Source organism: Rattus norvegicus, chromosome 16 (genome assembly GCF_021556685.1).
Source record: "Rattus norvegicus strain SHRSP/BbbUtx chromosome 16, alternate assembly SHRSP_T2T, whole genome shotgun sequence".
Classification (NCBI taxonomy): Eukaryota; Metazoa; Chordata; class Mammalia; order Rodentia; family Muridae; genus Rattus; species Rattus norvegicus.
In genome coordinates this window covers 86,844,797-86,869,346 of record NC_141549.1, presented here as the reverse complement: position 1 = coordinate 86,869,346, position 24,550 = coordinate 86,844,797, and the positions used below count along the sequence as shown (strand labels likewise).

General features: G+C 45.3%; 1 long non-coding RNA gene across 1 annotated transcript; it reads left to right on the top strand.

Moving 5' to 3' along the window:
• Positions 1-15,003: 15,003 nt before the first annotated feature.
• LOC148000654 (uncharacterized) lies at positions 15,004-20,498 on the top strand. The gene is made up of 3 exons (XR_015640112.1): positions 15,004-15,191; positions 17,372-17,505; positions 19,148-20,498. It is a non-coding gene; the product is annotated as an uncharacterized LOC148000654 (long non-coding RNA).
• The last annotated feature ends 4,052 nt before the right edge of the window (positions 20,499-24,550 follow it).

Genomic DNA, 24,550 nt, shown 5'->3' with positions numbered 1-24,550 from the left:
CACTGACGGATGCTCCTCCAGTCCTTGCCCTCTGCCAGCCTTTACTGAGAAGCAGTTACTGAGAGAGAAACATCCCCCAACCCCCCAAAACAGTTCAGGTGACACCTATAAGGGGACTAATGTGCCATTGGCCATCTGACTCATCCCTCTTCTTCCAATCTGAACATTGATTGTGAGACTCGGACTAAAAACCTGGACTGAAGCCTTCTTTGCCTCATTTAACCTCTGTCTCACCAGCTCAGATCAGCTCACCCTACAACAGTTCGATTTGTTCCCAGTACATCAGCAGAAAGACTTTTTAAATGCTGTAGAGAAACTCCGGCTATAAGGAACCTCCCTCCCTTTCACCCAGGCCAGATTCAGTTCTTTACATCAGCCCTCTGTCTTCTTCTGTCTCCTTCCTTTGATGCTCTGTAGCTCCCCACTGCTCCTGCTAGGTCAATTTGGTGCAACAGTCCTGGCTATGAGACTGGCCACTGTCCTATCAACTCTATGTCAGCTTTCTCCCACCTCGGCTCCTCCCCCTCCCTCAACCTTCCGGAGAAATCTCTCAGTTTAACTCTGTAACCAAACCATCTGCTCACGGCGCTCTAATAATCACTGCCAAGCCTCTTCAGGAATACAGGACAGCAATCGCCTGATCCATCGCAGCTGATCAAACTACTGCTCTTCTGCTGCTGCTTGGCCTGAGAACTCCTATTCATGGGCTTGGATCTACCTCCTCCAACAAAGACCCTCCTCAGCAGAAATCAGCTATAATATCCTCCCTTGCATTTTTATATCCCCCAGGGTTAGGAAAGGTAGTTTCCTGCTGAAAGACTACACTTCCCAGCTTCCTGTTGAAGGACTACATTTCCCAGCTTCCTTTGTGGACCCAGCCTCGCTGCTCCTCCTCTCCCCACAGCTGCTCTTTAAATAATCTAACATGTCCTGCCCTATCGCTCAAGTATTGGGAATGCCTGGCCCTACTGCACTAAATATTTAGGTCCTTCTAAAATTCCTGAGTTGAAATCCCAACCCTCATGAGGTATTGGGCCTGAGACTTTGGGGATAGGGGCAAAAGGGTGATGGAAAGGAACCCTTAAAATGAGATCAGCATAGTCATAAAAGAAACCCCCAATTTCCTCTTGCCTATTCCTTCATGACACTTCTGCCAAGGGGATGTGGGGTTATAAGATTGTCACTGTAAACCCGAATCTAGCTCTCACCAGAGACCATTTGTGCCAGTGACTCTACCTTAACATAAATTTTTCTTGGTGGTGGCTTAGTTGCAGCAGCCCAAAGGGACCCAAGATAGGTCATAATCTAGGACTTTAGACAAGTCAGGATTCAGCCAATCAAAGTAGAATGGTCTGCCAAATCTACCTTTTGCCGGAATAAAAGCCACAGGAGATAGATATCAAAACTTAGAGACTTTTCCATGACTAAACAGAACAGGGCAGTTTTTATCCCATGCCTCCAGGTCCCAGGGTAAGAAGAGGCAAAGGCCATCCTAGACATCATGGAAATGAGACACAAGGTGGGCAGAGGGGAAGGTGTCAGAGAAGAGGAGCATTTTGAAGCTCTATGGGGCAATCATTAATGAGCAGGAACAAACTAAAGAGATAAAAGAACCCTCAACATAAAGACAGAGAATGCCTGGAAGGGCATCCATGCTCACTGTAAGTAGCCTGCTGTGGTGAGCCCAGGGCAGTAGACAGTCGCACATCCTCTAACTAGAATGAAGGCAGATTCCAAGTAAGTTATTCATGGCTTTTAGCACCGTGCATACTGAAGAATTCATATCCAAACATCTCAGCCACACCAGGGCAGTCTCTTCACCCGTTAGCAATCTCCAGGTCACTAGAGACAAAGAATGCACTAACTGGTAATGTACTGTCACCCAACTCATTCGGCTCCCATAAGAGATGGAAGGCAGTTTGGGGAGCTTGGACCTCAGTAAGAGGGAGGGAGCTGCAGGGGTAAGTTGTGGCTGGTGCAGGTGGGATGTGGCCACGTAGCTGCTTGGAGGTCTGGGCCTCCTACATACAGCAGCCAGAGCTCAGGTCTCCTCATTTCCTGGAACCTGCACTTGTGTTCTCTCTACCTTGTCTACATGAAACAAAAAGGAGGAGCAGCAGGAGGAGGAGGAGGAGGAGGAGGAGGAGGAGGAGGAGGAGGAGGAGGAGAAGAAGAAGAAGAAGAAGAAGAAGAAGAAGAAGAAGAAGAAGAAGAAGAAGAAGAAGAAGACAAGGAGGAGGAAGAGGAAGGGCAAGGAGAGGAGAAGGAGGAGGGGGAGGAGGAGAAGGAGGAGGAGGAGAGGCAGGGGGAGGGGGAGGAGGAGGAGAGGCAGGGGGAGGGGGAGGAGGAGGAGAGGCAGGGGGAGGGGGAGGAGGAGGAGAGGCAGGGGGAGGGGGAGGAGGAGGAGGAGGAGAGGCAGGGGGAGGGGGAGGAGGAGGAGGAGGAGGAGAGGCAGGGGGAGGGGGAGGAGGAGGAGAAGAAGAAGAAGAAGAAGAAGAAGAAGAAGAAGAAGAAGAAGAAGAAGAAGAAGAAGAAGAAGAAGAAGACAAGGAGGAGGAAGAGGAAGGGCAAGGAGAGGAGAAGGAGGAGGGGGAGGAGGAGAAGGAGGAGGAGGAGAGGCAGGGGGAGGAGGAAGAGGAGGAGGAGAGGCAGGGGGAGGGGGAGGAGGAGGAGGAGGAGAGGCAGGGGGAGGGGGAGGAGGAGGAGAGGCAGGGGGAGGGGGAGGAGGACAAGGGAGAGGAGGAGGAGAGTGATAAACTGGCCAGCCAATGTTTTTAAAATCTTTGCTCTGCTGAAACCATAAGGATCCATTATGATCCATTCTGCTCCTACAGATGGGCTCTGGGTACTTCCAGAGGGCGAGCAGAGGAGTGACTTCGCCTGACGTTTAAATCCTCCAGAGCATGGTTGCAGGGAGTCAGGCAGGTGAAGCAAGGGTGAGGGGCCCTGGGTAGTGAGTCCACACAGCCCTCCTGAGATTTTGCAATCAGCAGGATCCTTTAGGTTTTCGGAACAAAGCACCCCTCTGCCTTTGAAGGAATGAGACCTGCACACTACCAAGAGAGACATGGACGTAGGAGTAAGGAGAGCATATGAGGGTGGGGTGACCATGATGCATTAGTTAGGGTTGTACTGTTGTGAGCAGACACCATGACCAAGGCAAGTCTTATAAGGACAACATTTAATGGGGCTGGTTTACAGGTTCAGAGGTTCAGTCCATTATCATCAAGGCAAGAACATGGCAGCATCCAGGCAGGCATGGTGCAGGAGGAGCTGAGAGTTCTACATCTTCTTCTGAAGGCTGCTAGCAGAACATTGACTTCCAGGCAGCTAGGACAATGAACTATAACCACAGTGACACACCTATTCCAACAAGGCCACACCTCGCAACAGTGCCACTCCTTGGGCCAAGCATATACAAACCATCGCACATGGATACAACTCATTGTTTACATATATGAAGCTGATAACATGACACTTTGTTTCACGTGACACCCACAGCTGAGTCCTTTTCATGGTCACAGAAGAGTGCAGCAGGCATGGGACAGGGAGGGTTGTGGGTTGCCCTGGTGCTGTTTGTCTTCTAATGTCAATTCCGCTTCCTCAAGAGGGGTGGATCACATTCTCAGGTGATCTCAGGTGAACCTTCTCCCCATTTTAACTGGTCAAATAAAGGCTAGAGCCTGTGGTTGTGCAGTGGAAGGGAAAGGTAGGGCTAGAGGTTTTAGAAAGTGGGGGAAGAGTAGGGAATGGAGGAGAAGAAGACAGAGCAAGAGGAAGTGGAAGGAAGATGGAGCAGAACCATGTGGCCTGGAGAAGCAGCTCATTGCTGGGGAACAGAGTGGTGTGGTGGTGAATCTGCCTAATCTAGGTGTGCAGGTTATAAATATCGTAACTGAGATGTGTGTTTCTGCATGAGATAATTGGGGGTGGAAGTTTACCACAACACAGGGAGGGTTGTGGGTTGCTTTCTGGTGCTCCCTGTGGAGTAGGGGGCATGAGGAGACACGGGACTAGAGAGATTTAATGCAGATTAAAACAGTTTTCATCTAGTGGTGTCATTTCAATCCTCCTGCAGCCTTCGGTCCAGCAGCTGAGGGAGAGGGAACTGTTTCAATTTCCCAGCTTTTGCTATGAGTCGGACTTCTTGGCAATATTCCTCTGAGATGATATTTTATGTTTCCAAACATATTTCATTATTACATCGGGCTAGATCCTCATGGCTTTCAGATTGTTCACGTCATTCTGGAATAGTGACTATGAGACCGGTATGTCTCGGGTTTTCAGACTGGCTTCCTAATTCTCTATGAAGATTGTGTTCTGCGTGCCTTTAATCCCAGCACTCAGGCAGAGGCAGATGGATCTTTAAGTTCAAGGTCAGCAATATCTACATAGTGAGCTCCAGGCAAGACAAGCGATACATTGTGAAACTCAGGCTCAAGCAAGCAGAGTGCATTCTGGGAAGATTTGCTTCTCCCGACTCAACAAGGCTTGCCCCCTTCTTGGACACCCATTGGCTTGTCTGCTGTGTCCATAGGAGAAATGATTCTGACACCACCACACAAGTACATCTCTGGAATCTCTGTGCCTCAGTTTCCTCTTTGGTAAGGAAACAGCCCCAGGGTCTCCTGGGGCACAGGAGCCTGAGGCATGGAGTGTGGTGAAAGTTGCTTAGACAATAGCTTGTCACAGAGCTTGTCTACAAAGGACCTAGTAAGAATCTTTCCCTGTCTCCATGTAGTGAGACACGATCCGAGCTACTAGGGCAGTGGCTGAAAGGTTTCAGACTTCACCCTGAGCCCATTTTTATCTGACCGCTGCTGGGCTGGCTCTGAACTCGCTGATTGTTGGCACTGCAGCAAGTCAGCAGACAAGGCTGGAGTCAGGTGACACGGGAAGGCTGGGTCCGCCAGTTGTAGAGACAAAGAAGACGCTAGATGAGGACCGAAGACACGACTGGAAAAGATTAATTTTTAAGTACAACTTTGCTCTTAAACACACGTTCTTCGGCAATATTCATGTCACTTTCTCCCGTAAAAATACCAGATAATCGCCTTCTATTTTTTTTTTTTTTGCACTTTCCTCTTCTTCTATTAATGAATTATTCTTAGAAACATTGGGAATCTTTGAAAGTATAATTTCAGCAGCCGGAAAAAAAAAAACCTGGCTATAATTTAAAATTCAAGAGCGGGTTATTTCTGCATTTCTATTAATGCTGGGGTGTGAGGACAATGAAACCTGTGCAGCCACAAGATCGTTTCTTTGAAAAACCCTGCTGTGAACTTCTCTTTTCTGAATCCTTGTGTTCAGATCCCAATCAGACTGTGGTTTAGGCTAGGAATTACACCACCCAGCTTGGGCTAACTCACATCGTACAAAATCAGCATGAGGCCACGGGCTGCAGAAGATGCCTCTCTGAAGCTTGCCTCTCAATAACTTGTACATTGAAATGTAAGGTTTGCTTTAAGCACATAACCGATCAGAGACAGAAAGCCAGTATTAAGAAACAGACCACACACTTGCCCGGGGCAGGGGGGATCTCCCCTTAAAGCACAGGTGCCAAATATACATGCCACCTGCTGCTGACGTCACTCTCGGCTTCCCATGTGTCTAGTGGTCATGTGAGGACAGAGCTTCACCATGCGATCCATATTGGCTGTTCACTCTGTCAACTGGTTTCTTTGTCTGTACTGAGTTTCAGAACTTGCTCACCTCCTCCCGTATGAACGGGGCAGACATCGTCTGTCTTCATATACTTTCGCATGTTTGCGCCAAGTATACAGACGGCGGTGGTGTGAGCTTCTTTTTAAAATTCTCTTTTTATACCTATTTTTATCTAATATAAGACACACAAAACAGGTAAGAGGCAGGAATCCCTTCCTCTTCCTGTGCGTCTGGGCCCTTCCTTTACTCTATGAGGACACCACCAGGGCATGATCAGCCACTAGGGCCTGACTCATAGCCCCTCCAACTTCCAATAGGACCAGCAAAAGCAGCCACACTGGCTGGGAGCTGTCAGGTTCCTGCTTCCAGTATCCTAGATCAATAGGTAGACAGCCGATTGGATAGGCTACTTCTGACTGATTAATTTTCTAAGATGGCTACCGTAACTGGATTGAGGCTGCTGAGGCCCTGTTATTTCATCTGGGCTGAGAGGGCCTCTGACAAATAAATTAACCCTTCGTTTCTCACTGACACCATTTGCATCTGAATGAACTTTACAGAGCTCTCTCATCTCAGCCTGGAGTCCTTCCTGAGGAGCCTCTGAGGCACTGGCTTTTTGCAGCTCTCTGGGAAAAATAATTTCCCTGAAAGTGGCCCTGATCACAAACCCACTTGGCTAACTGTTGAGGAAACCAGAGTGTGACCTTGCACTCTTCCAAGCCTTCGTTACATGCACATGCACACTCATGCATACACACACACACACACACACTTGCATGCACACTCATGCACACACACACTTGCATGCACACACACACTTACATGCACACGCACACTTGCATGCACACACACACGCTTACATGCACACACACACACTTGCATGCATACACACACACTTGCATTCACACACACTTGCATGCACACACATGCTTACATGCACACACACTTGCATACACACACACTTGCATTCACACACACACACACTTGCATGCACACACACACAGACATACACATGCACACACTCACGCACAAGCACATGAACACACATGGTCATAGTACATGTGGCGGGTCCTTTGTGCACATCTCACCTTAGGTGGAGACTGCTGGGCTCCTCCTGAGTTGGTCCAAGAGGCTCAGGAGGCAGGGCCCTGCAGGGAGCTCTGAACCCCCTGGACAGGGCTCTGAATGCAGTCAGTCTGCCCACTTCCTTTCCCAGTGCACTGTACCATATCTATCTGCAGGCAAGCATCCTTGCCTTTCATAGCGATCATATGCTAAACAAACAAATGTATCATGTCTCTTCAATCAATACGTCCTCAAGCTCATGGTCATCAAAGTTATGGAAATGTATTTTGTACATCTTCAATGTTCAGCTGAAAATCAATAAAAATCCATTATCTCGTATTTCTAGGGCTGTGCTTGTGAGCAACAGTAGAAATAAATCTCCCCAAAGGGAAAAAAAAGACCCGTCTCACACAATTACTAATTATTGATATTTACTTCTTGTACCATTCCACCTGGTGGGCAATTACTGGTAATTAAATGTACAGCAGATACGCCTCAAAGGAAAAGAAATGTTAAATTTGAGAACAGGACTTCATGCTGACAGTGCTGGGTGTCTGGGTGAGCGTCGGGATTTTAAGTGAGAGACACCAGCTCGATATTTTTTGTCATTGTATCTAAATATTGACTTGTTTTTAAAATGTACATCAAGGCATCATAAAGCAACCTGAAATGATGCCCAGTTGAGACAAACAAGAAGTCAGAGGAACCTTAGCTGTCTAGAGAAGAACACGCCACAGAACTCAGTAAACCTAGGTCTGGAAAAGGCTCTGTGACCCAGTTGTCCAGGGAAACTGATTCAGAGGAAGCTCTCCCTGCCCCACCTACTCAGCATTATAGAGCAAGGTCTCAGGTTAGATGAGATGTGTGTGTATGTGTGTATGTGTGTGTGTGTGTGTGTATGTGAATGTATGTGTATGTGTGTATGTATGTATGTGTTGTATGCATGTACATAAATGTATATGTGTATATGTGTATTCGTGTGTATGTGTGTATATGTGTGTATGTGTATGTATATGTGTGTATGTGTGTATCAGTGTATGTGTGTATGTATGTGTATATATGTATATATGTATATGTGTGTATGTGTGTATGTGTGTATGAGTGTATGTATATGTATGTGTGTATGTGTGTATATCTGTGTGTGTGTATGAGTGAATCTATGTATGTATATGTATGAGTGTATGTATATGTGTGTATGTGTGTATGTGTGTGTATGTATGTGTGTATGAGTATATGTATATATGTGTTTATGTGTGTATATATGTGTGTATGAGTGTATATGTATGTATGTACATGTATGTGTGCATATGTGTGTAAGTGTGTGTATGTATGTGTGTTTGAGTGTATGTGTATATGTGTGTGTAAGTGCGTGTATGTATGTGTGTATGAGTGTATGTGTATATGTGTGTGTAAGTGTGTGTATGTATGTGTGTATGAGTGTATGTGTATATGTGTGTATAAGTGTGTGTATGTATGTCTGTATGAGTGTATGTGTATGTGTGTGTGTAAGTGTGTGTATGTATGTGTGTATGAGTGTATGTGTATGTGTGTGTATGTGTATGTGTCTGTGTGTCTGTGTGTGTATGTGTGTATATCTGTGAATGTGTATGTATATGTGTGCATGTGTGTATATGTTTGAGTGTATGTGTGCATGTATGTCTGTATGTCTGTGTCTCTGTGTGTATGTGGTTTGTGCATATATGACTGCACTGAGGCCAGACATTAAACTTAAGCATCTTCCTTTGTTTTATTGAGATAAGGTCTCTCCCATGTACAGAAGCCTTGCCTGCTTCTGTTAGACTGACTGGCCAACAGACTTCCAGCATCTGCCATTTTGTCTGGTTATAGGCATGCACAAACACACCTGCTTTAGTTTTATTTCTGGTTCCAGAGACCAGACTTGGGTCCTCAGAAGAGCTTGTTTCTCATGAGCTTTCCCTACTGACCCTTCTCCCAGCCCCTTGGGTATGTGTTTAGCTGAAAGGAGCTCAACAGTCAGAATTAGATCAAATAGTAAGGAAAGGCTCTGCCAGGGCTCCAGCCTGCAGACCTCAATGCTTGGAAACTCCACACATCTCCTCATATTTCCCATCATTGCAGCCTTGGGCATTGGTCCCTTTCAACACAGCACAGGGCTTGTAAACAAAACCCATGGAGAGGCAAGGCATATCCTGTAGTCAAAGTGATGAACCACTTTCAGTCCTTGGATTAATCCAAATCTGTCTCATACAATCTCAGCTTCTATCAGTTCACTGAGACACCTGCGAAACTGCACACCAGGCATAGCACAGGGCTTGGAGACCCTGCAAGGGCAAATCCCAGCCTGCTCCAAGATGAGGGGAGGAGAGCGGTGGACAGAGGACATCAGTCACTGACAGCCCACAGCACAATGCTGTGGTCCCTGAAAAATGGCGCTGAAAGCTGTCTGCTTCTTGGGGCCAATGCAGCCCTCCTGGCACCATGGTGCATTACGTGTGTCACACACACACTTGAGGTGGCACAAATCTCAGGAGACAGTGGTATGCTCAGCTGCATACAGTGCACAACGTGTGGTAATGGTGACAAATGACTCATATACAGGATGGGCAGTGTCTCTTGTGTTTCCTGTTACCCTGGTTCAAAGTTCTCCTGTCTCATAAATATACCACACTCCTGGGCTCAGTGAACTTCTGCTACGGCTTCTAAGCCTTCAGACTCCACTGACAATGCTCTCTCCAGTATTAGCTCATATCCCATGGCTGATTAACCTAAAACAAAATGAAGACTGACGAGGACCAGGAAAGTTAACATCCCTGATCTTCAGTAGGTGTGACTCATGGCTGTTCAAGTTCTACAGTAGCTGTGACCGGTTCTGTATGTGCATGATGCTGCCACGGTGGCAGAATTACCCACAATTAACATGTTACCGGGAACACAGTTTCTCCCTCAAGCAGTACATGTATTGATTTTGGGGAGGATCCTAACTTAGTTTTCCTTTTCAAGAAAGTCTTTGAGGGGGGCATGGTACATGGTGGTAGATCTGGCTTTGAATGGGAGATAGGAGATTGATCTGATGGATCGAGTTGTGGAAATATTTTGGGAAGGGAGGATTTCAGGTTCAACACTAGGGAATCTTAGGAAAGTTGACCTCATTGACAGCTCAGAGGAGGACATGAAACCTGCTGGCAAAGATGATCAATTTTACGTTTTTATCTCAGGGCCATATATAAGACTGTTAAAAGATTCAAAACAGAGAAATTATCATTAGACGTGGGCGTTAAAAGGAAAACCTCACTGGCCACCTGGAAAGGAGAGAGGGAGAGCTGGCGGGAGAGAGAAGACAACGTTTGCTAGGGACCCTATGGCCCGTGGGAGAGAGACAGGCAGAATCAGGACAAGCTATAAGGTCCTTACTGAAATCCTGCATTGGATGGAAAACCCATTTGTGAATGCAGGGCAGAAAGGAAGGTGTGAGCATGCAATCTGGATTCAGCCCCAAGAGGGGAAGGTGTCTCCATCAAATGCCTTATGGGATTCCCAAGGGAGGCTGGGATGTGCTGTGCAGTAGACCAAGCCAGCTACAGGCAGTGGTGACAAGTTGAGGAGTGACTTAGGTATGACAGTTGCTTGCTAGGGAGCAGGTGTAATGTGAAAATCTCAGAAGACACACCCAGAGAACTCAGAGCACCAGCCACAGGGAAAGTGGAGCTTTAGAAAGAATTTGCGAAGAACTCCCATGAAGGTATAGCACAGCTCTGCAGTGTCTATGGAAGCTACCTTCTCTCTACCTTTTCCTTGGCCAATCTTTTTGTCAACCAATGAAAAGAAATTTTTTTTTATTTTTGTAAAATTTACACAGTACATTGCTGATGATAAAACTTGAAAACAGAGAGCCTCATGCATAACAAAAATAATTTTCCTAGAATCCCAACTTGCCAAAATACCCACTCACCAACCTTTTCAGATATAAGCCTCTTTTTAACCCTAGAGCCATCTGGGAAAGGGCAGCCTGAGAAATGATTTCTTTGTACTTGGAGATCGGTTGACGTCTCTATTCTTATGTGGAGAGGTAGGCTTTTATTTATTTTTTTTTGAGGGGAAAAATTCATTTATTAGTTTGATATTGAAGACAGAGAAATGATCTACATCTCTACAGGGCCTAGCAAATCGCTTCCTCTCGGAAGTAAATTATTTCATGATAGTTGGGTTTCCATTGAATCAAAATGAACTCTCTGTAAATTACCCAACACCATATAATGTCACTTGAAATTCCTCTAGGCCCAAGCTCAAAGTCAGCAGCTCCTCAGCTCTGGTAACAGTGATGTTTGTCCGTTCCTAACCCATATTTGGAGGGACAATTTCTGAGCAACAGCTGTGTCTTACAGTTTGTGCCAAGAGCCTGTGGTGTGCAGACTGACACTGTGCTTGTTATCTGATTGCCATGTCCCTCCCATTTCTAGAGAGCTATCTAGATTTCATTTTCAACAGCCATCTTAGATTATGTATCAGGCATAGCACTAAATGATAAGGTTGACAAAACACACTCTAAAATAGACCTTTGGCCATTCTTGGCAGCCATGTGAAGCTTGTGTTCAGCCAGCACCAGGGGACAAAGTCTCTGTCCTTTGCTCAACTTGACCCTGTGAGGACCAAGGCAGAATGGTGACTGAGGACAGGGACCACTTTTTTCATACGCTGTCATGTCACCTCGTTTGTCTGGGATGTACTCCGGGTGGGTGTAAAGACTGCTAGGAGAGAGGAGAATGCTTTCCCTGAATAACCAGATGCACATTCTTTGCAGAACGCCGGTGCCCTCCTGACTCTGCTGTCCTGCCCACTGAGAGCTTGTTTAAACAGGGCAGCATCCAGCATCTTTCACGAGACCTATGCATGTTTTTTAAAAATATTGCCTGGGAATATCAGTGGATGAAACAGGAAACGGCCTCCCTCTGCTTAGGTTCTGGCTCTGAGGAAGTTCAGTGTTAGAATTTTGCACTGTTTTATACAAAGTATCTTTAGATCTCTGGTTAACCGCCATGAACACAGCACAGACTATGCATCTCAAATTTATGTTAACCTTAGACAAGAGCAGTTAGTTCCCCTGTTCTATCAACAGTGAACCTTGATACTGATGGAAGCAAGCACTGGGATAGACGGAAATTTGTTCTCTCTGTGTGTTGATGAACATGTGTTCGATGGCAGGCCCATGTTGCCTTGTGCTTTGTAATCAGTCACCAAGAAGGGGACCAACTTACTTTTCCCTGTGCTCTTTGCAAACCAAGGTCTACACAAATTAAACGCACACACATGTGTTAGTCCCTTCAAGCTGATGTACGCAGAAAGAGCCAATAGACTCAAGGGGCCTCCAAGGAGCACTTCCTCTGGAGGGAAGAGCAGAGCCCGACCCTGTGCACAGGGAGGCTGTGAAGGGCCTCTGCTATAAAATGAGGAGACATGTTGTTCTAAAGTTCTCCTGTTCGCCAAGTCTATGACTTGGAAATACACACCCTCCCCACAACGTTCATTCCCACACACTGTTTTAAATGCAAAATCCGAGGCCACTGGGCTGTTGACAGCATCACCGATTGGATTCTGAGCTTTGAGATTCTGCCTTTGAAACCTGACATTTGAAACAGACTGTGGGAAGGGAATTTCTTTGACTCGCTGAGAAACAAATCCAGTTACAGAACTGTTTACTTCCTATAATTGCCTTTAAAACCTAAGTGGAAGGCAGTTATACTGAGCTCATGGGTGATGTGTAGAGAACTGCAAGACACACACACACACACACCACACGAATGCACCATGAACCAACACAAGAGCACAGACACACATTCATCCACATGCACACAGAGAAGAACACACATACATGCACACATGCACACATGCACACACACACACACACACCACACGAATGCACCATGCACCAACACAAGAACACAGACACACATTCATCCACCTGCACACAGAGAAGAACACACATACATGCACACACACACACACACACACACACACACACACACACACACACACACAGAGGCTGTGGACCCAGCTCACCCTGCTAATTACCCTGCCTGCACGGACACTGCTATTCTCTAATTTTCTGCCTTCTCTGCCTGAGAGGCCCCTCAGCAGGGTGGTGCTTCAGGACTGTCTGGCCTGGGAGACCTTTCCGTCTGGGACAGTACCATTCTGTCTAGACGGGGAGAGCCCATCTGCTCTGTCGTGACTCTCAGTGCCAAACGCACCTCCCTCCAGCCCTCTGCCAAAAGCTTCCTTTTGAGCATTTCGAGTTGCAAGAACAGACTGTCAAAACCATCCCTAGAGTGTGGCTTGTGCTTCCCACCCCTGGGCCTGCTCCTGGGCTGGCAGAGTCCTTTGTCCTCTTCAACTTACACCTTCGCCAGGGAGAGGGACAGCCATGAGCAAAGGCTGCTCTCACCATCTCCCTAGTCATCTGTGAGAGCAAACATAGTGCCTGCAAGGCTGAACGAAATTCCTCCCAGCTGTTTGCAAGGGGCCGGAGGCTCCACCTCAGAGCGGCAGAGCCAGGGTTAATACTCAAGAGATTCGGGCAGTTGGAGCAGCTCTCAGCTAGGCTGCTGTAAACAGAACTTTCACCTCAGTAAGACTCTAAGATATGCGGGCCTTTCCAAGATCCGTTAGACATCAAATAGAAACATCATAATCCACATGAAGCTTATTACGACGCAGACGTTAGTCCCACAATTCAAAGGTGCTGCTTCAATTTAATGAAGGGACTTAGTTCAGTAAAAGTTTATATGCTGCAAGTTTTCCAACTTGTCTGCTCTGTCTTTATATTATCGGTTATTCAACTCACCATAATGAAACCTTCAAAGAACTGAAACGCCGTGGGGCTGGCAGTTTTTCCAGATCAGACACCTCGGGACAAATAACTTTGGTGCTTTCTAAGCACATGGAGTGAAGGGACTTTTATTCTGTTTTTCATTGCCCAGGCACAAAAAAAAAAAAAAAAAGCTCCTTTTCCCAGACCTGGGGGCCTATCAGGAAAGGGGCAGCAGCCTGCTTTCTTTGGTGAGATCATGATTTTCTTGTCCCAAGAAACTGTACTTGGAATGGGCCTTGGAACACGAAAAGAAACTCTGTTACAATTCATAGTTGGAAACAAAGCATCAGTCCAATGTTTAAAGAGGCCTCTGGGCTATGCCTCTTACTACTTAGGAATAAAAGGGGGTTATCTATGTTCCTCTGTGGGGAAAGTATACATCCTAGGGTGCCCGCTATTCAGGTGCAGCGGCAAAGTTGGCGTTAGAAACCCAGCCTGGCTCAGCCCCTGTGAAGGGGCAGAGATAAGAGCAGCTTTGCAGCCTCCCCACCCCCCCACACAAGCTCGGTGCAGCTCTGTCAAATGGTCTGCACTGGCACACCTCTGACCTCACGGACACTGTAATGAAGCAATTGCTCTTCTTCTTTCACTGACTTATTAAAATATAAGTCACAATAGCAGCCATACAATACCCATGTGACATTAATAATGCAGAGATGTGGGGACCTAGTGTCCTACAGCATGTTAAGATCAACATGAAAAATCTCAAGCCTTTTTGTCTGGAGCTTAAGTTTATTATCCTTGTTTCTGCTAGTTTTTTTTTTTTTAATCATGTAAATTAAACAGTAAAATTAGTTTAGGGTTAATTGCTATGGAACAACAGCCACGAATAGAAAGCTATTTAGAAAGGGAAAATAAAAGAACGTGGAAGGAGAGGAGGGAGTTGGGGAGGGAGAGGGAAAGGGAGGAAGGAGATGGAGAGAGAGAGAGAGGGACAGTAAAGAGCAAAGTTGACCCCACCCTACATTCCATTCTTCGACAGATCCTGATCTGTCAAATAAAACCCTCGTGGTCTTCAGGACAGTGAGTGGTTCCTTACAGAATCAGTCTTTTAACTATGCACCTGTCATGGAATCTTGGAGAAAATACAAAAATACCAATTCAGTTAATAGTTTATATAGATAATATCACAGTGTTTTAAGTCTGCAGGTCGGAGTTGGTGCTCGTGGACCCTTAGACTGCCTCACCTTCACCCTGGTCTCCCATCCTGAGAAGCTGAGGGAAAGGGTGAGTCTCAGTTCCTGTGGAAGACAAGGAAGCTCTTCAAAGTCTACTTAGCATTCCAGCATTCAGGGCTCGTTCTCTCAAGCATGCCTTACACAGTGGGATTTCCATAGCTTATCCTAAGACTTCTTTTCTTTCCCCCCGGTTTAATAATAAATTCCTCAGGAAATTGCCCAATAACTGCCACATAAGGGAGACAGATGTTCTGAAGGAAAGAGCAGTTTATTTGATTTTATATCTTGGCGCATATGCGTGGCAAGTCATAAATTCTCGGAGGTGCCTCGAGAGGAAGGTGAAGCTGTGGTGAATTTCAGGAGACCGCACTCTGCATGGCTGGCATGGATCTGTATGGTCCCAAAGGAAGAGATTCCAGCATATGGATGAGTGACAGGTGACATACCTCTGGGGCTAACCGCAGTGCTTGCCGACGGACCTTCCCCTCACCTTGTCGTCTGTCTTCCTATAGGGCTCTGATCACTTTGGACAGTGGAAGGTTGTGGGTTTGTTTGTTTGTTTGTTTGTTTGTTTGTTTGTTTTTTGTTTTTCTGATTATAAGATTGTATATTTGATCCAGAAAAATCTTAAGATTAAAAAAACATGAACAGAGTTGGGTAGATCACTCAATAAATAAGAGCGCTTGCTCTGCAAGCATGAAGACCCAAGGTCAAATCTCTTTTGGGGGTTTTACGATGCTCACTCAACTGGTGATGTACCTGGTCACAGTATCATAACAGTTCATGTTATTAAGTAGCGAGCTACATTTGAACAGCTTCAGTCACCTCCTTTAAATGATTGTTCTGTTGATTATGTGGCCCAGTTTGAGTCTGTCCCCGAACTAAAGCTCTCAAACGTCACACTTACTGTATAATACATATCAGTTATGTAGTGCATACGGAAGTCTTTTCTTGTGATCATGCAATTGGGGCCCTCTGAGGACCAGCAATAGTTAAAGTGCTGAGAATGAGGGACTGCTTAGTCCTAAGCCCCTGGAGACACATCCATGCCAGTCTCTCTAGGGCTCAGGGAATGTCACAGGAGAGGGACTGGATGGATTGTGGAAAGTAGAATGAAGGACAAAGTAGAGGGTCGTGGGGTACTGGCTTCTGGGTACAATTAGGTGGTCAAACCATAAACACACAGCAGCATCTTGTACAGGGCCGAGAGAGAGAAAGAGAGAGAGAGAGAGAGAGAGAGAGAGAGAGAGAGAGAGAGAGAGAGAGAGAGAGAATAAAGAGGGTGATGAGGGTAGGAGAGAGAAAACAGTCAGGAAGAAGGAGGTAGACAGGAATGGAGAGCTTCGAGGGGCAGTCAGAGATGGGTGCAGTCACAGGATGTTATATTCAAAGACGAATCTGTCAAACATTTTAAAGGGGATGATAATGGGGAGTGTGTACAAGACCAAAGAACATTATACGCATGCATGAAAATGAGAAAACGAAGCTTGTTACTTTGGGCAATTATATGGTAATCATTTTTATAAACGTGATGGTAATATATGTTTTCCAGAAACACTGAGGCTCTCAAAGGGGTCACTGTGCAAAATACAATGGAGAAAGTGGCTAAGATCCATCCAAGTAAGATCTAGGGTCTCAGGGCACCCTAGGCACCTGCTCTTTTAGCTTTGTATCTGGAAGTAACTACTGACTTTTAAAGAGTTGCAAACACTGGATTCTGTTCATCCCCTCCCTCAGCTGTCCCAGTGACAGCCCCTCAGTAGCCATGATGCCGGAGTGAGTCGTGCACAAAAGTCCTACTTCCACACAGTGCTAACAACCAACCTGATACTTCACTCAAGCCTCACCATTGTTCCATTAGTATCCATTTTCTGCTCCAGGATATGACTCAAAAATCATAGGTCCACTGTGCCAAGCTTCCATGTCACCTTCATCTCCTGTCACCCAGACCCTTTGGATAAATGCTGGAGAGACACCTTGCACATCTGGTGCCCTGTGATTTCCTCCCAGTGACAGAGAAGACTACGTGTTCTTGATACAACACACCAGGAAAGGCAGTTGTGAACCAGTAGCAGGTGAAGTTAGCTTTGCCCACTGGAGCACCTCACTTTCTGCCTGGTGTTTCCACAGATGATGAACTCTTTTAATCGAAAGAGGAGGGAAAGCAGAAATAGAAAATCGGCCGATGGGGAATTTTTAATTTTAGCAGAAATCCAGTTTGCAGACATAGAATGAAGAAAAGAAATAGAAAGCCCCACCCCTTAGTCACCACCAAAAATAGTCCCCGCAGGACGAAAGTGATACCTGCGGTGCAGCCAGGAACTAGGTGTTTACACATCTCCAGCATCTCATATTTGTTAATTACAACTTGGAAAACGGTAACTGTGCAGTGAAAATATAGCAACCGGTATATTTTCATAAGTACGCTCTGGAGGAAACAGTCATTACCAAGATAAACTTACTTGATTTGAAAGATGGGGTAAAGATGCTTTATTTTTTTATTTTGTGTGTATGAGCACATGTCTCTGTGTGCGTACACATGTGTGTATACACCTGTGTGTACTTGTGTGTGGATGCTGAGTGTCTCCCTCAATTGCTCCTCACCTTGTTTTTTAAGGTGGGGTTGCTCATTGCCCCAGAGCTCACCAATCAGTCAGACTGGCACCCAGCAAGCCTGCTGGGGATGGATGGTCCCGTCTCCGTCAGCACTTCAGTGCTGAGGATCTGAACTCAGACCTTCCTGCTTGCACGGTAAGTAGTCACCCACTGAGCATGTATCTCCTCAGTCTTCTGACGCAGACACCGTAACATGTGTACTGTTAAATGCATCTTTTCTTTAACAAGCAGTTCTTTCCCAAGCTCTGTGAACCAGCCCCGGATTGTCCAATTGTTACCACTTACACTCCAACTTTATTCCTGAAGGGTTGGCCTGTTAACCACTCTCACCAAGTTCACTCCGTCCTCCTGCTGTGAGCGTTTCCCTCAAAACACGATACATTGTTTCAGAGTGATATCCTATTGTTTCTTCTCTTTTAAACAACACTGTGGTAGCATCTCACTGACCACTTACAAAGTAACTCAGCATATTCCTTCTTTTATAACGATTTTCATGATCAGATTTCTGTCTGTGCTCATCGGTCTACTCCTGCTCCCCTCCTACCGTCCTCTCTAACAATATTCCTTCCTCCCAAATAATTCACTCCTTGCTCCGTGTAGCCTCCTTTCTACTTAAGTGTTGAGTGTGCGTGCACGTGTGTAAGTACGTGTGTTTAAATCTAGAATCCATGTTTGAGAGACAATGTCATTCTCAAACATTTGTGTCGTTCTAAGCCTGGCTTACTTTACTTAGCGTGATGATACCCTGCTTCATACATGTCCTCCCCAAAATGATGTAACCCAGATTTGCTCTCCCTGGTACAACTAGACCACATTTTTTTTTATTCAGTCGTCTGCTGCTAGAGGCATCCAGGCTATGTATACGTCATAGTTAGTCTTGATTGCCAACATTGCTGGCTCTGGGATCAACTCAATACAAGCTGCTGGAGACTGTGGGAGGGTTTTCCTCACCAGGCTGTTTGAAGCAGGAGAACCCACACTAACTTCAATGCCTTTTGGGGTGGTAGTCCGGATAAAAGGAGATGGAATGAGTGCTTTGCTTTCTGCCTGCTTGCATTCGGTGTTGCTGGTGAGTTCATCTATCCTGTTAGTAACACTTACTTATTTGGGGTGCTCAATTTTTACAGTGATCTATTCATTCTAAATAGTAATCCCCTGAAAGATTTACACTTGGCAGAGATTATCTCCCATGCTGTAGCCTACCTCTTCGTGTGTCACTTCATCTCTTTGTAGCTCAATCTGTTCCGCAGCCTGCCAGCCCCCAATAACCCATAGTAATTGATTTATTGGCCCTTCACATGTAAACAGACCTGTCTTCCTTACTCTTTCCCTCCTCCAAACCTAGTCTTTTATTTCTCATGATTGATCTTCTCGGTAACTGTCAGAGTGTCTTTTGTCAGTGACATCACTCCTGGAATTTCCCCATGGGAAGTTAGACTAATTGTGATGCTTAGTTTTCATTGTGAACTCTGCACAATCTAGAACCAATTAGGGAGGGGATCTGCACCATCTAAGCTGGAGGATGTGAGCCAAGCACATGTCCATCTGTCACTCTGCTCTCTATGGGTATGGACATGATATGAGTAGCCTTGACCTTGCTGCAGTAATGGACTGTAACTAGAGTTGTGAGCCAAGCAATCCTTCCTTCCTTAGGATGTTTATGTCAGAATATTATATCAGAGCAACACGAAGACACAGTCACTACACCAACCCAAAAGTTTAAACTCATTTTGCAAGGAAAGAGATTTTCACTAACATTCCATTTTTCTTATTTCAGCTCCCTTTTATATGTCTTCTGAATGGCTATGGAGAACACTGGCGACTCCATGGTGACAAGTCATAATGACAGGAGTGATGATGTGCTATGTATTGATGGATACTGTACAGTAACCAGTCATATATAAGCACCAAAAACAGAAATGCACCCTCCTTTATCCAACGTTTAACTGAATTGAGTCATAGGGATTTTACATGTTTGCCCTATGGGTGCTTAAAACAACCCTCCCTAAAGTGATATTCATCTCTAAATAATCCCGTCTTTATAGTTGCTTCTGTGGTCATCTGAACGCCAATGTCAACTATTATAGGATGCTGCTCAGGACTCCCACTTGATCTGGAAACCGCACAGGACTCTTTCAAAGCCATCGGTGATTGGCGAATCCAAAGGAGGGATGTGTGTCTTCCTTAATCTGTCATTCTGCTCAGTCTGTGGGATTCTCTTGACTAAACATCAATTATTCTCAAAATGTCCAAGCCACAGTATGCAGTCTGAGGTTTACGTGAGCCAAGCCTCGCTGCCTCATACTCACAAACATGACCTCCAGGTGAGTCCAATTCACTACTCAGCTTGGTTTAACTCACTATGTGACCTCCAATCCAAAGGCTTGTGTGGAGCTTTACAACTGAAAACAAGTTGTTTTCTGTTACTGAGGGTACTACCCTTCTGAAAATGGGTTTTACTGACGTCAAATTTCATGGGGAATTAGTTATGTCTTTAAGCTGCTTCCCCTTTCAGGACCACCTAATAGAAGTGCTCATTTTGAGTCACACATCAAACAATTTTACAACTCGGACCACGATGATGCCACTGCACCCCCAGTTCTTCTCTTTCTATTGACCTCCCTCCTTGGATCTGTTCTCTTTGCATACTTGGCATGTGATAAAAAGGCTGCAGACACTGGGGCTGAGGGCCAAGGGGTTCTGTGGGGTACACTTATACCAGCTATAGCTCATCTATGGGTGGCTGTAGTGACCTGCATGCTATCAAATTCTAGTGTTCACAAATGAATTTAAAGTTTGGCTGAGACTTCTGGCTAATTCATTCCAAGGCCGTTCCACAGGACTCTGTGAGGCTCTTGGTAACTCTTCCTTTGAGATATTCCTCACATGCCAACAGTAGAGCTTAATTAAAAAAAAGAAATAAAGATCTTTCTTGTATTTGTCCAAGATTGTTGAAAATAAATAAAGTAAAAACGCTGTTTTTCAGGTTTGGAAAAATCAGTAAAATAGCTTTATATGAAATCCTTAACAGCAATAATGGCTGGATTTTTAGTGTTCCACCCTATGAATGTTTTTCCAAAGTGTCACTATGTCATTTGAATTAATAAAATGTACATGATAACAATGTCTAAAACTCTGGATTTTCAATGTGGTATCCATATTGATATTATTTTATTTTGGGGATAGGTGATTGAACCTAGGGCTTTAAACAGGCGAGGCAAGCATTTTTACCAACTAAAGGATCTCTTCATTTTGCACTTGAGATGCACTAACTTGCCTTAACTGACCTTAAGCTCACTTTGTAGTTCAGGCAAACTTTAATCAATGATTTACCTTTCCCATCCTCCTGAGTACCTGAGAGAACAGGCGGACATTACCAGAGCCAGTCCTAATATTTATTTTAGAAGTAATACTTAATTCCTAAAAATGATCAATAATTCCTATTAGTATTGAGCACTCTTGGATGATATTCTAAATATGCTCATGTGAGTTACTAATACCTTGATACACGATTCGAGGGACTGTTATCACTTAAGCTCCCATCAGACTGGAAACCCATTCATTGAGGACATTACATTTCCTGGGAACTGTGAAGCCTCGCTGCTCTCAACTGTGGGGATGAGATAAATCAAAGAGTCAGCATTTTCCCTTTAATAATGGAAGTTGTGAGGAGCGTTTGTGTTCAACACTAATGTTGGAGCCATGATGAGGCAAGGCATCCTGTTGCTGCTGTGAGTGTTCGTGTTTTTGCCTTCTCTGAACGGAAGCTGCACTGATTCCCACAGCAGAAAAGAACCTCCGTTCTCTTCTGGTTTCACACTCTGATGATGCTCTGGGTTTGATAATTAGATAATATCTAATTAATCAAATGTCATCTTTTTTCCTTTTGCAATCTGCATGGTTCCTATTGTGTTTAAAAACAGTGTTTAAACTTTATTTAAATATTGGCATCACTCAGCTTTGGTCTTAAAACCCATTTTTATCCATTAGGAACTCACCACCCGCATTTTTTTTGCCTTCTCAATGATCCTTAACCCTTTAGTTGACTGAGTCTGTGTCCCAGGCTCTTAAATCTCTCATTGGTTGCATTGATGCCTCACAGGGTTAGTAGTGCTTTGCTGCTTCTGCAGAAGGACTTGGAGATTTTTAAATTGGTGTTTTTCTTGACATATTAACTTGCTCAAGCTGCTATCACACTGTTTAGAATGGTTTTCTTAGAAAACAGAACCCTATTGTCTCAAGCTTTAGGAGGTCAAAAGTCCTGGATCAAAGTGTCTGGAGGCCTGGATCCTGAGCCCAAGGGGACCTCCACTGTGGTCTTCCTCTTGGCTCTAGGGTCTGCCTTTCCCTGCACCTCTCCACAGTTTCTTCCCATAAGGGCAACAGTGGCATCATTGCAAAGCCCAACTTAAGGATCTCAGTTAAACTTAATTCCCTTGTAAGGACCGTGTCTCCAAATATGTGCCCACTCTGATGTGCTGATGTTGTGATTCCACATGCCAATGTTTCTACTCACCATTCGGGCCCTGACATTTAAAAATTAATAAGCTTTGGTGGTATTTAAATTTGATTTTATAAATTTCATGTGCTGTAATTTGAATCAGGCCTCCTCCACAGTTTGTGTACACAGCTGTTAGTTGAACCATGTGTCTTGGTCAAAGTTTCTATCCCTGCACAAACATCGTGACCAAGAAGCAAGTTGGGGAGGAAAGGGTTTGTTCAGCTTACACTTCCATATTGCTGTTTATCACCAAAGGAAGTCAGGACTGGAACTCAAGCAGGTCAGGAAGCAGGAGCTGATGCAGAGGACATGGAGGGATGTTACTTACTGGCTTGCTTCCCCTGGCTTGCTCAGCTTGCTCTCTTATAGAACCAGGACTACCAGCCTAGGGATGGTACCACCCACAATGGACTGGGCATCCCACCCTGGATCACTAATTGAGAAAATGCCTTACAGCTGGGTCTCATGAAGGCATCTCCTCAAGGGAGGTTCCTTTCTCTGTGATAACTCCAGCTTGTGTCAAGTTGACACACACAACCAGCCAGTACACCATGCTTGGGTTTCTTCGGGGTACTCTGCTCATGTTCTTGTGGCATTTGGTATGGACAGTGCCCTCTTCTTTGTCTCTACTCTGTCTTGTTCCCCTTTGCTTCCATTTTGTGCCCCACAGCTCAGGGTCTCCTCCTATTTCCCAGCATCCTTGGCTCTCTCTTCAGGTGACCCAGAAGTAGTGGGAGCTCCTCTCTGCAGCAAGCACGGCAAACAGCACAGTATCAGGGCTGTGACGGAATACTGGGCAGACACAAACTAGGAGAAGAAGGGTTTGTTTTGGCTCACCGTTCAAGGGGATAGTCTGTTGTTGTAGGATGGGCTGGTGGAGGTCATAATGGTCCATGCAGGAGTATTAATCTTCCAAACACAAAGAGTCCTGTCCATCATAGATCCAATTCTGGCCAGGGAGATCCCAAACCCAAGAGGCATTGTAGCTAGAGACCAAGGGTTCAAACACATAAGTCTTCAGAGACATTATATAGTCTCCTTCAAACAGCCAGGAACCACATCCACCTAAGGACAAGCTCACATATTTCCTACAATGATTCAGAATGGTCTCTGTTGACAGACAGAGTCAACCATCTGCCATCTCTTTCATGCATGCCTGGCATAAGGGAATATGCGGAGGTTACCACCATACACCCTGGAGGAGCACTTGGTTGGCCCTGATTCTGTATAGTAATTGCCACAATGCTATTGGCTGACTCTTCAGTTCTCCAGCTCTGGTAAGGGTGAAGAGCTCCGGGTCTGCACCAGACTCTCCTGTGTGAGGTGTACTTTCTACAACAGCTTCCCTTGGATGTAATCCATATGTCATAAATGTCACTTCCTGCAGCTTGGCACGTTGGGTTCTGGTGGACTCAGCACTAAATCAAGTATTGCTTGTTGGTGTTTCATAAAACGGGTCTTGTCAACACACAAGCTTTGTCTTGACTTCTCAATCACAGATGTGCTCTGTCTGTTGCTCTCCTTACTGAAGCCACTTCATATGCTGGGGACTGTGCAGGCCTCTTTCCATGGAGCACCCTTTGTTCATGGCTGCTCATGACTTGTCAGTCACCTGGTCTTATTGTCCAGTATCCTCCAGAAGAAGCCACAGTGGCTCCGTTGTTGCTCCAAACTGAAGTCTTCCCTGGACAACTGTCTCACTGATCATTCACATGTTGCAGTCCACTCTTGGACACGTTGTTTTTCTGTTCGGCATACTCGTAGCAAAACTTAGTTACAATTACACACTCTTACTTCTTTCATTAAAACAAGTAGACGTTGGAAACAAAAGTGTTCATTGCTAAACTGTGTTGCTCCGCCCTAAGGAGCCACGCCTCAGATTTACATGCACACCTCACTTGAGTGGAATTTTAACAACATGCCCTGAGGAGGGGACTGCCACTGTGTTCGGTCCACACTGAGGCCAACGGAGCCTAGGGATGTTAAACACCGTGTCTGAAACCATACAACTAGGAACTCTGAGCTGGGATCCAAACACACATCTGTAGGATAATGTTTTCATAAAAGAACAAAGAACAGCCTAGAAGGAAGTGGGGAATAGTCTGTGGTATCCAGAGATCCTGGTCACTGTGCCATACCAAGGTATCTTTGGGCATCTTTGTGTGTGGCTATTCACACTTACATTCATGTGTCAGGTTTCTATCTCCTTAAACATATAAGTGAACCAATGTTTCTGGAACAGATTCTATATGTTTTCTTTTTCTCTGCAATCCATCCTTAGACCATAACACAGCATTCTTCTAGTGTAGATAATTGAGCTGTGCTGATAAACACCCAGGGGAACAGTCCCTGTGAGACCTGGGTCATCACCAGGGTACCTTACTAGAAACATGAGCCTCCCAGGATGAAACATGCCCGAGTCTAAAACCACATTCCAGAATGTATGTGTCTATAGTTAAAACATGATCTCCTGAAATGTATGAAATATGCATACTCCAAGGGGAATTTCACCTCCATATATACTAGTGAGCAGTAAAATACATTGGAAAATTTCTGACAGTCATACTCCTATAAACCTGGGGTCTGTGAGCACAGCTGTGGAACAGCATTGGGCTAAGTAATGCGCACCCAGCTCTAATACCGTCAGAAACTCATAAACACCTGGATGGGGCTGGAAGG